Raw genomic sequence first — 12,500 nt, 5'->3', positions numbered from 1 at the left:
ATCCACACACACCCTTTCTCACACACAAACCCTCTCTCACATTACACCGTCTCCCACAAACAGCTTGTCACATACACTCTCTCCACACACTCTCTCTGCAACACACCCACTCTCTCACACCCAGTCACACACCCTTTCTCACACTTACGTCCTCTCTCACATAACACCCTCTCTCATGAACACTCTCTCTCATACACGCAAACACTCTCACAATCCCTGTTTCACACACTTCCTCTCACATCACCCTTTCTCTCGTTACAAACACCTCTTCCTTCCTTCCTCCCTCTCTCTCTAGTGCACACACCTCTTTACATATGCACAGACTCAAAACTGCAAGAGCACACACACACACACACACACACACACACACACACACACACACACACACACACACACACACACACACACACACACACACACACACACACACATATACATTTGCACACATTTTATCTAAACACACACAAACATCAGGTCACACCTCTAAGTGAACACACATACACATAGCTGCACACACGTCACCTGTAGACATAAACAAACACTTGTTATTATCGGTACACACACACACACACACACACACACACACACACACACACACACACACACACACACACACACACACACACACACACACACACAAGTCGATATTCTTCCATTACTTTATTAGCAAATACTGCACCCTACTACCACCACTACCACTGTCATCATCATCACTACTACAACCACCACCATTATCACCATCATCATCATTACTACTGCAACTACCACCACCACCACCACTACCACCATCATCATCATCAGGATCATCATCATCATCATCATCATTAATATTACAGCCACCACCATCATCACTATCATCACCACTACTATCATTGGTACCCTCGTCACCACCATCACCACCACCACCACCACCACCATGTTCATCACTATCATCATCCTGTCAGTGTTACGCCACAATCACCACTACCGTCATCACTACTACCATCATCACTATCATCACCACATCTACCACCACCACACTACCACACACAAACCCACTCTCATCACACAATCTCCTCCATCATCATTATTCTCATTTCACCATCACTATCATCATCATCATCATCACCACTACACCACGTACTACCATAACCTCCGACAGATCCTACCACCACTGTCATCACCACACCATCACACCACAGTACACCATATCACCACCTCACTATACCCCAGCACCACACCATCACAACCACATACCACCTCACCTCACCACATCACCACACTGTCATTATCACTACACCACAACACACCATACCACTGTCATCTTTACCTCATTACACCAAACCACACCAACATCACCACTACCAGGCAATCAACACCATACCACCACACTACAATCACCAAATCTTGCCTATCACACCATCACTACACCCTCACCACAGTCACTACACCACCACCACATCACAGTCACCAAAATTTCACCACCACCACCGTTACCACCACTACCACAACCTCAACCACAACCACCAGCACCACCACAAACATCAATACACCACCACAACACCACATTACCTCCTCACCTCAACCACAATAACCATCACCACTACAACACTGCAACACCACACCATCACCACACCACACCACACCGCCACACCACCACACCACACCACCACACCATCACCACAATCTCCACATTACCATCACCACCTCAACCACAATAACCATCACCACTACAACACTACAACACCACACCATCACCACACCACACCACACCACACCACCACCACACCACCACCACACCACCACAATCTCATCAACGCAGCTGTCAATCAACACTTCCTTTCCCACTCACATCACCAAATCGAAGTGCTCCATTTTCAAAACAAATTTTTAAATCGTATTTCTTTATTTAAACACGCATCCTTATTAACACGATTTATTTTTACCATATACTCTGTTCAGGTGTTTTATTTAAGGAAGTATATAGCCTAATGTGTGTTTTTTCTCGTATTTTTAAGTGTTTTTTTCAACAACCAGTTTATACAGAAGTGAATATAGTTCCACTGTTTTTACTCGTCTTTTATTTTACGACAAATCGCTTTAATATTCTCTTTGTCATTTTTTTACGTGTCATTAATTTTGTGAGACAGTTTTATGATGATTTCCCCAAGTCTTTTAACGTGTCCTTCCTTTAGCGATATATTTAAAACGAGTGACTTTTTAGCAAGTTTTTAAAGTGTCCTCCATTAATTACACAGCAGGTGATTTTATATTCATTAAATATTTGTGTGCGCCTGTTGCAAAAATTAGCATCTTTATAACTAAGGATTTTTGCTAAGTATTTTCTGAATCACGGAATCTTGTGACGTCATTTTTTAATATACTTTTTCCAGCTTCAAGACTATTTTATTCAAATTTGGAAATATTTAAAAAAATTCTTAAATCTCTAAGGGTCTCTCCTCATCTGAATAAAATCGTCTGGCGAAAAAAATATGGATGTAAATTACCCCTTCACCCCCAGGACTTTATTTACATTTACAGTCACCCCTTCAGCACGAGGACACGCTTTTCATGCTGTTCTTTCTACCTTCAGACGATTTTGGGTGAAGTTGTGAAGAGGAAAATTCAGACAGACTCGAGTCCTACAATTTTTCTTTGTTTTTGAGATAAGAAAATCGTCTGGAGGCAGCAGGAATAAGGTAAATAAAGGAGGACACACACACACACACACACACACACACACACACACACACACACACACACACTCGCCCATACACTCGCTGGTGCAGTGGTAACGTTCTCGCTTGCCAACTGGTGGGCGGGAGTTCGCGCCTCGCTCAGGTTGCGAAAAGTTTCACTGACGAAGTGGGTGGTTACTGTCCCCCTTGAGCAAGGGGACGGATGTGTGCGTGTGTGAAGGTCACAGCCTTGCCCTTGGATCGGACTATATGAGCTCTCAGCTCCCTTCCGGGAGGGTAAAAAGCTGACGATCACGATCATCAAGTGATCCTGACCAACCCGGTGAATTACACACACACACACACACACACACACACACACACGCACGTCATCAGGCTGAATCGGTTAGCTCTGTCTACTACTCGAAAATCTGCAACTTTGGAAGAGAGTTTTGGTGACGAAAGAATTTATAATAATTTAGAGTGGAGAGAAAGAGGTGTGGGGGACGTGGAGGGAGGGGGTTGAGGGAGGGGGTTGAGGGAGGGGGGAGGGGGAGGGGGAGGAGGGGTGTGTGGGGGTAAACAGAAGCAGCCAAGGAGAAAATGAAAGGTAAATATGTTGACCGAAGCGGTGTTAGTGTTGGTGGTGCTTGGATGTTTGTGTGGTGTGTGTGTGTGTGTGTGTGTGTGTGTGTGTGTGTGTGTGTGTGTGTGTGTGTGTGTGTGTGTGTGTGTGTGCTGGAAGTTGTGATGCCCAGTGATGATGTTGTGGTGACGGTGATGAGCTGATGACAATAAGAATGATGATTTGCGATGACTTGTGATCATTGTTGTGAGTGTTCGTGATCGCTAAATGCTAAAAAAAAAAAATCGCTACCAGACTGAGTAGGGAAAGGGAGACTTTGAATATTCTAAAAAGAATCTAATATTGTTTTTAATGTTCATATTTCCCATTTATCACTACTATATTAAGTTTATAATGACTTTTTTGAGTAATGGCATCAGACCTAATTTATCATAAAGTTTGGAGCTCAATATTATTCAGGTGTTTTCATTTTTGCGTAATTTCTTTTTAATCCACAAATTCTTATCGTCCTCAATTTATCATTCACCCCGCTTTATTACAACCTTTGGGAATTATTAGAATTTTTATTAAAAGGCTAAATTCACGTATTATTTTTTTATATATTGAATTTTTAGTCCACAGTTTTTCATACAGATTTTTTTTTGTCGTCTTTCTCATTTTTTCGATTCTCTTTATTTTTATCTCCTTTTTTTTGGCTTTTCATCGTCGTGCTCATTTTTTCAGTTTTTTTTTTTTTTTTATCTACAGTTTCCTATAGATTTTTACATATATTTTCTCTTTCTCATTTCCTATTAAGAGTAAACTGCCATTTATTTTTCTCTCATCCTCAGTATTTCAATCAGTTTTTCATTTTTCTCCTCCTCATTTTCCACTCATTATTCCACTCATTTTCCACTCATTTCCCACTCATTTCCCCACTCATTTTTCCACTCATTTTCCACTCATTTCCCCACTCATTTTTCCACTCATTTTCCACTCATTTCCCCACTCATTTCCACTCATTTTTCCACTCATTTCCCAACGAATTTTTCCACTCATTTTTCCACTCATTTCCCCACTTTTTTTCCACTCATATCCCCACTCATTTCCACTCATTTCCCCACTCATTTTCCACTCATTTCCCCACTCATTTCTCCACTCATTTCCGCACTTTTTTTTCCCACTCATTTCCACTCATTTTTCCACTGTGCGCCACTTGACTTGGCCCCCCCCCCCCGGGAAAAGTGTCATCAGGGTTCATTCTTCATAAAATTTAAGTGAGGTCATTAGCCAAGAGAGACTCATTTTTCACCTCCAGCTCATCCATCATCTGACACGCACACACACACACACACACACACACACACACACACACACACACACACACACACACACACACACACACACACACACACACACACACACACACACCTGCAAATCACACACCTTTCACCAGGTAAGTTCCGATCACCTCCACAACACCTGTCACCAGCATTTCTCCGGTACATACAGACTCTCTCTCTCTCTCTCTCTCTCTCTCTCACTACGCTTCACTCATCACCTCTCGTATTCATGTATATACAAACACTCTCTCTCACTCCCCATCCCCTCATTCTCTCTTTTTCCTCCCATTCCCTCCTCTCTCTCTCTCTCTCTCTCTCTCTCTCTCTCTCTCTCTCTCTCTCTCTCTCTCACCCCTTCGTGCAAACAAGCCATGAGAAACTAGCAATTGGAATGAAGTCATTGCTGTAACTTTACCCGTAGAGTTGAGAGAGAGAGAGAGAGAGAGAGAGAGAGAGAGAGAGAGAGAGAGAGAGAGAAAGTGAGAGAGAACATTCCTCTTCCTTTCACACGCCTCTAAACTTCCTCAACTTTGAAAGCGAGTGATAAAATGTGACACAAAAGTTGAATAAAGAGAAAATAAAGACAGAAAAGGTACAAATAAATAATAAAGAAAATGATGATAAGTGAAAAAGACGAAACACAGCGAGAAAAAAATTGTCTTGAAAGAAAATAGAGACGAGAAATTTTGAAACAAGATGAATGATAATAAAAATTTTTGAGAGAATGGAAAAAAGAATCTAAGTTACTGATTGAATATATGTGAGAGGTATCTGTTTATCTACCTGTCTGTCTGTCTATTTATCTGTCTGTCTGCCCGTCTGTCTGTCTATCTATCTATCTATCTACATCTTTGTCAATCTATAAATTAATGTATCTACTGTATATGTCCATTTGTCCTTATCTGTATCTATCTGTCTATCTGTCTATCTATCTATCTGTCTATCTGTTTGTCTATCTATCTATCTGTCCATCTATCTATGCATCTATCTAAAGCCAGACGCCTTGAAAAAATAGACATTAAAGAAAGTGATAAAATAAAGAAAATAATGACAGAAAAAGACAATGAACGAATGAAAACAAAAAAACAGAAAATATTGTTTGTAAAAAAAGATATGAAAAAACTGAACGAATGAAAAAATGACGAAAAAAAATAAATAAATAAGAACAAGCCTGATAATTAGAGAAAGTGTGATAATTAAAGATACAGAAAACTCTAATATTATTTTTAGAAAGTGAGATAAGGTACAGAAATATCCTCTCAATTATTTTTTAGGAAATGTAGAGTGTCGATCTATAATCCATTTACACATTTCAGATTTCAGGAGATTTCAGTCCTTCTTCTTTGCTTTAATTCTTTAGTGGTATTATAGTACGGTACTCTCTTTTCTTCTTCTTCCTCCTCCTCCTCCTCCTCCTCTCTCCGTCTCTTCTTCTTCTTCTTATTCTTCTTATTCTTCTTTCTCTTCCTCCTCCACCTCTATTTCCTTCTCTTCGTCCTCCTCTTTTTCCTTTTCTTCCTCCTCTTTCTCCCTTTCTTCTTCTTCTTCTTCCTCCTCCTCCTCCTCCTCCTCCTCCTCTTTCTCCCTCTCTTCCTCCTCCTCCTCATTTGGGACCGGTGTATTGGTATTAGCGTGGGTCTTTCTATGACATGACGGGTATTATCGTGGATCAGTGATGCAGATTAAGTTACGTGTGGTGAGATTTGGCTTAGACTGGCTTGGTTGGGCTTGTATTGTGGGTTAGACCTGGCTGGATTAGGGTGGATTAGGTTTGGTTAGGGTGCATTAGGCTTTGTTAGGGTGGATTAGGTTTGGTTAGGGTGGATTAGGTTTGGTTAGGGTGGATTAGGTTTGGTTAGGGTGGATTAGGTTTGGTTAGGGTGGATTAGGTTTGGTTAGGGTGGATTAGGTTTGGTTAGGGTGGATTAGGTTTGGTTAGGGTGGATTAGGTTTGGTTAGGGTGGATTAGGTTTGGTTAGGGTGGATTAGGTTTGGTTAGGGTGGATTAGGCTTGGTTAGGGTGGATTAGGCTTGGTTAGGGTGGATTAGGCTTGGCTAGGGTGGATTTGGCTTGGATTAGGGTTGGCTGGATTAGGTTAAGTTAAGCTAGACCCTACAGACCGAGAGGGGTTAGCAGGGAGGGGAGTGAGGGAGGAGAAAAGAGGGAGGGAGGGAGGAAGGATAAGAAGGGGGAGGGAGATAGAGAGAAAGGGAGGGAGAGAGTTCAGCAGGGAGGAGGGGAGGGGAAGGACGGAGGGAGGGGAAGGACGGAGGGTAGAGGGGAATGGGGGGAGGGCAGGATTATGGGGCTGGGGGTAGGGGTTTATGGTAGGGGACGAGTGTAGTGGCCAGTGAATCATGGTAGGGGTTAAATATGGGGCAATGGTAGGGTAATGGCATGGGAGTCAATGATGGTCACGATCTGAGGCATGGGAGAAAAGGGAAGAGAAAAAGTATGGAAGATGATGGTAGTCACATCTCCTCGCCACTTCCATAATGGTGGGGTATAAAGGGTTATGGTGGAAAATATCAGTATCAGAATTGCAAAGGGAGAGCAGAAAGGGAAGGCAAAGGGCAATGGACCTAGTAATGTTTTTTTCAACGTTACTTAGAAAGACAAATACTTCTTTGATTTTAACAGTGAGAGTAAAGCAACAAGTCTCCCTCTCTTTTATCTCTGCGTTAGGAGATTCATGGCTTTACCTACGCCTGCGAATCTCCAAACCACGAAGAGATAAGAGATAAGCCACCCAAACCCAATATAAAGGATCTAACCCAACCCTGATCCAATATACCTGGATCCAACTCTCTTTAAAGACATATTTACCGTCCTGTCACTTATTGTCTCACATTATGGAAGGTTTGACAGCTCTCTCTCTCTCTCTCTCTCTCTCTCTCTCTCTCAGTCACATTTCCCATCGCCCTTCATCATAACTTCACCCTAACTCCTACCAAATAAAAATCCCTCAAGTAACGCAACATTCCACGCTCCTTTGTTACGTAACTTCGATTCACGACAAACTTAGGCTCCTTGGCACGAATTCTCGGCGGTTAAGAAAGTTCCCTAACACCTCTTCCATACCGATTTAGTTTTGGATACGGCTAGGTCATATCACATTTGTACTGTTCACATGCAGAGGATGGTGATATTGGAAGGATTTAAGTAACACACAGAAGAGGACGGCTAGGTGTAATAAGCAAAATAAATCGCTAAGGTAGAGGTGTTAGGGAAGCTCTAGAACCGTAGTCACTTATTCTGCCAATGGGATGTAGCAAAAGAGTAATACATATGGTGCTAATCACGAAGAAGTGCCATGGGAAGGATGTAGAGCAGCAGTTTTGTCGTATTCCGTCACTAAGATGTAACAAGAAAGTAACACTAGAATATGCAGCTAGTCACGAGGAAGTGCTACAGAAAGTATTAGAGCCGTAGCCAGTCTGCCAATGGGTTGTAGGAAAAGAAGAATACAAAATGATGCTAGTCACGAAGAAGTGTCATGAAAAAGATATAGAAGAGTACAAATGTCATATTTTGCCTACGAGAAATAAACCGTAAAGTGACGAAGGCCCCAGCCAAGTTAAAGTGAACAAACTATAACAACAGAGTGTGTGCAGTGGAAATGAGTCACACTTCCACTCACTCCACCAAGAGCCAGACCTTCCACAATCCACTCCTGAAACTCACAGACGCAACCAACCTCAAGAGAAAAGTAAAAGGGAAAAAACGAAACCTGTGTCGGAGTGGTGTGGGCGTGACAGCTTGTGTGGTGGTGTGGTGTGGTGGTGTGGTGATGGTGATGATGATGCTAGTGGTTGTGGTGGTGTTGGTATTGATAATGGTGGTGGTGATGGTGAAGCTGGTGGTGATGTGGTGGCACTGTAGGTTGTGGTGCTGATGATAGTCGTGATGGTGGTGAATAGTGTGGTGGTGATAGTCGCCATGGTGGTGATGGTGGTAGTGCTAGTGTGGTGACAGTGATGGTAGTAATGATGGTGGTGGCAGTGGTAGTGGCGGCGGTGGTGTAGTCCTGGTGGTAGTGTGGTAGTGTTGTGGTAGTGGTAGTGGTTTCGGGGAAGAACGTTTATTGCATCTCCCGGCCACTGAAATGTTGAAGGTAAGGTGCACCAACCACGACACCTCTCTCTCTCTCTCTCTCTCTCTCTCTCTCTTTCTCTCTGTGTCGGTCTGTCTGTTCGCCGTCTGTCCGTCTGTCTTTCTGTCTGTCTCTGTCTCTGTCTCTAAAGAAATAAAAAAAAATAAAAAAAACTAATTCACGTGATATCTGGAGATTTTGGAATTCTGTTTATTAGATCAATGTAATTAGAGAGATTCCTTATTAATTACCTTATTAATTGAGATCAAGACCCAATTTAGTCCGGTAAGAAAGCTCCCTAACATCTCTTCCCTAGCGGTTTATTTCTGGCTGGTTTATATTCTTATGTGCGCTGTTTTGCAGGATATGGCAGTATCTTAAGAATTTATGCAACACATAAGTTGAGCGTAAGGTGTAATGAACTAAGTAAATCACTTAGGGAAAGGTGTTACGGGGCCAAGTGTTTACAGGTGAGGCAGGTTGAGCCTGGCGATGGTCGTTTCGTAAACCTGTGTGGCGCGGGTGACAGCATAGGTAGGTAGGTAGGTAGGTAGGAAGGTAGGCAGGTAGGTAGGTAGATAGGCAGGCAGGTAAGTAGGGGGGTAGGTAGGTAGGTAGGTAGGTAGCAGGCAGGTAAGTAAGGGGGTAGGTAGGTAGGTAGGTAGGTAGGCAGGTTGGTAAGTAGGTGGTTAGGTAGGCAGACATGTAGGTTGTAAGTAGGGGGTAGGTAGGCAGGTAGGAAGGTAGATAGATAGGTAGGTAGGAAGGTAGATAGATAGGTAGGTAGGTAGGTAGGTAGGCAGGTAGGTAAGTAGGTGGGTAGGTAGCCAGGCATGTAGGTTGTAAGTAGGAGGTAGGTAGGCAGGTAGAGAGATAGATAGATAGATAAATAAAAAACCCAACACATCCATCTCACCATCCAGTCTCTACCTGTCACCAGAGAATTATATTTTTGCCATTTATTTTTTCCTCTCTCTCTCTCTCTCTTTTTTTTTTTTTTTTTTTTTTAATGTCAGTGGCTATCATTCAGGCTGTCAGATCCACGCGTATATTTATCAGTATTGTTTTGACAGCCATTATCAGCGGGGGATATTAATTGCTTGTCTTTTTTCCAGTTACCCCTTTCAGTACGAACAATTTCCATTACTCTATGTTCTTTTTGATATCAGAATTCTTTGTTGTCGTTGGTGGTGGTGGTGGTGACGATGATGTTGGTGGTGGTGACGATGATGCTGGTGGTGGTGGTGGTGGTAGTGGTGGTAGTGATGGTGATGTTGTTGTTGTTGTTGTTTACCGCTTACTTCCGGAGCCTGAGTTTCTTTTTATATTCGATTTATTCTTTCAGTTCCCTATATCACTACAAAGACAATTTTTTAAAAACCCATTATGCCCATTCATCTTATTTTTACATCTTCAGTTCGAGGTTTTTTTTTCTTGTCATGCCCTGTTTATGCTTATATGTCCCCCCCCCCTTGTTTATGTTCAACCCCTTCATTTCGACGATGTGAGGTATAGTATTCTTGCAAAGACGATTAATGAGATGATGATGATGATGATGATGATGATGATAATTATTGTGGTGATGCTAACGACGGGGGTTATGATGATGATGATGATGATGATAATAATGATGATAAGGATGATGATAACGATGGTTGTTATGATGATGATGATGATGATGATGATGATGATAAAGAAGATGATGATGATGATGATAATGATAATGATAATGCTGCTGCTGCTGATGGTGATGATGATAATGATAAAGATGATGATGATGATGATGATGATGATAATACTGCTGCTGCTGATGATGGTGATGATGATGATAATGATAAAGATGATGATGATGATGATGATAATGCTGCTGCTACTGCTGCTGCTGATGGTGATGATGATGATGATGATGATGATGGTGATGATGATGGGTTTACCAGGCACTGACCAACGGTGTGAAATTATGCAAAGATCGCTTGTTTTATCAGTACTTAACCCCTTCAATACGACTACTTATTCTGTGCAATATGCAATTCATCCCAGTGCAACTGTGTTCATCTAGTGAGACTTAGAATTAAATGAGTCAAATAGAACGTTCATTAATCCCTTTACATGAGGTATATGAGAGAGAGGAGCTGCGGGGAGGGCAGCAAAATGACAGAGGACAGGGCGTCATGGAGGCGATTTGTTTGTGGCCACCCCTTGCTGGATTAAAGCCTCTGACTATAGATAGATAGACAAGAGGTGTGCCCTTCGATACATCATTTTACCTACTGTCTACTCGCTACTCCCCAAAAGTCATCGTAGTGAAGAGACACTAATCTACTAATCTACTGCATTTTCAAGATTAACAGTGTCATCAAAATTAATAGTGAGATTATTGCTGTAACTCTTGCACCACCCCGTCTTTCAGAAATGGCAGAAATGGAAAGTTATTTTTGCGTCACTCCTCACAGGATTATGATGGGAAGTCTGGGGCGATGGGCTTTGTGCATGACGCCTCCAGCACGCACGCACACGCACGCACACACACGCACGCACGCACACGCACGCACACACACACACACACACACACACACACACACACACACACACAGAAACAGCTACTTATGCACACCACCATACAGTCCGAGTTAAAACCACACACACACACACACACACACACACACACACACACACACACACACACACACACACACACACACACACAACGAGTAAATTAAAAGAAAAACAAAAACAAAGGCAATCCCGTCCTACTGCATGAGCACGTTGTCAAAAATCACTGTTGCAGAGAGAGAGAGAGAGAGAGAGAGAGAGAAAGAGAGAGAGAGAGGCGTAACGGGACCTGGCGGGAGCAGTTACGTCAGTGATTTACAACATTATATTTACGACACAGATTTACAAGGTCACATCTCTTCCCCGTAGCGTGAGTCTGTCATATTATCACTACCTCTCTTGCTATGGAAGGGGTACTGGACAGGAGGGGAGGGGGAGGGGAGGGGGAGGGAGAGAGGGGGGAGTGGGGAGTGGGAGGAGGGATGGGAAAGAAAGGGGCAGTGGAAAGGAGAAGGGAAGGAGAGAAGGGGAGGAGTAGGGAAAGAAGAGAAGGGGTAAGGGGAGGGAATGACAAGGGGAGGAGAAAGAGAAGGAGAGAGGTTAGGTAGGGAAAGGGGGAGGGGAGGTGGAGAAGAGGGAGAGGAGAGGGGAGTGTGGTGGAGTTTGTGGCAGTGGGGGAGGGGTGGTGTTCTTTGTGTGTGTGTGTGTGTGTGTGTGTGTGTGGTGCAAGGTGGGGCAGAGACAGTGGTGGTGGTGTGGTAGTGTGGTGGTGGTGGTGGTAATGATAGTGGAGTTTTTACACCCCTCTGAACATTATGGCCAAATGTCATGTCACTCTCCTTCTCTCCTCACGCCACTAGCCCTTGCACGCCGATGATGCACCTGGGGTCATTCTTGCCACCCTCAGACGATTTTATTCAGCTTGGGGGAGGCCTCTGGTACTGAAGGGATTTTTGAGAACCACATCCAACCTTTAAATTTAGGGTACTCTCTCCTAAAATTTAAGTCTTTGAAGATAAGAAGAGTGAAATGAATAGTACATCACTGGATTACAGGGGTCAAAGGTCGTGGCGTTATAGTAAGAAGGACAAGACTCAGAGGGCGCATACCCCCGTCAAAGCATATACCAGACAACTCCGATCACCACCCAAATTTAATCAACTCTTCCTTTGCCCATGACCCACCTATCCACAAAATATTATTAAAATCCACCAATAACTTCTTTAGATATCTCGCGCACAAACAAACAAACAGACTACAGGGTTGAATACGTAACCTCCTCCAACTT

This window comes from Coenobita brevimanus, chromosome 106 (assembly GCF_032717465.1).
Source record: "Coenobita brevimanus isolate Jiangsu-jjx chromosome 106, ASM3271746v2, whole genome shotgun sequence".
NCBI classification, from domain to species: Eukaryota; Metazoa; Arthropoda; class Malacostraca; order Decapoda; family Coenobitidae; genus Coenobita; species Coenobita brevimanus.
Note: the sequence above shows the minus strand (reverse complement) of the source record.